Source organism: Nestor notabilis, unplaced genomic scaffold (genome assembly GCF_000696875.1).
Source record: "Nestor notabilis isolate BGI_N333 unplaced genomic scaffold, ASM69687v1 scaffold9519, whole genome shotgun sequence".
Classification (NCBI taxonomy): Eukaryota; Metazoa; Chordata; class Aves; order Psittaciformes; family Psittacidae; genus Nestor; species Nestor notabilis.
In genome coordinates this window covers 1-697 of record NW_009944082.1, presented here as the reverse complement: position 1 = coordinate 697, position 697 = coordinate 1, and positions in this window count along the sequence as shown.

The following is a 697-nucleotide window of genomic DNA, read 5'->3' as shown; positions in this document are numbered from 1 at the left end:
AGCAGGCATGGCCTTTCCTGGGCACAGGCATCTTTAGAAGGGAATGAGTGCCAGGTTTTGATAGGCTCATGGGTGCTGGGAAGATGGATGTGCAGTGCTAGTCCCACCATGGACCAGGATAATCCACACTCAGAGATACACTACTGCCATGGCTGGGACTGTGTCTGAAGGTGTCATGTATCCCTGGACAGATGCATAACTAAACTCCAGACATCTTCTTCCATAATTCAGCATGACAAACTGCCCAACACAATAAACAACTGTCCTGCTCGCTGGGATTTGTGGTCCTGGAGAAATCACTTCACTGCTCTTTGTTTCCATGACCCCATCTGTCGAATGGGTCCATACAGCACTTACCTGTTGGAAAGGGAATTAATGAACATTTGTCAAGCAGGTCCAGGGATGAAAGTTGCTCCGGGAAGGGAAGCAGCTACAACATTCCTACAATAACGCTTTGTGCTAGGAGGTATTTGCTTTTTAAACAATAAAGTCCTTTCGTCGCAGTTAACTGGAGCTTCGCAGGTTACAAACCCCGCGGCGAAGTGCCGCTTTTCGGTTACTCTTCCTGCACTTCTGCTCACTACCGGGAGGCTTTGGGGGAGGGGAACACATCACATCTCACCACCTCAAAGCCACGGGTTTGTCTTGCCGGTGCCTTTTCAGCACGTACTTGGCGCTGAACTCGGCGAGGGGCAGG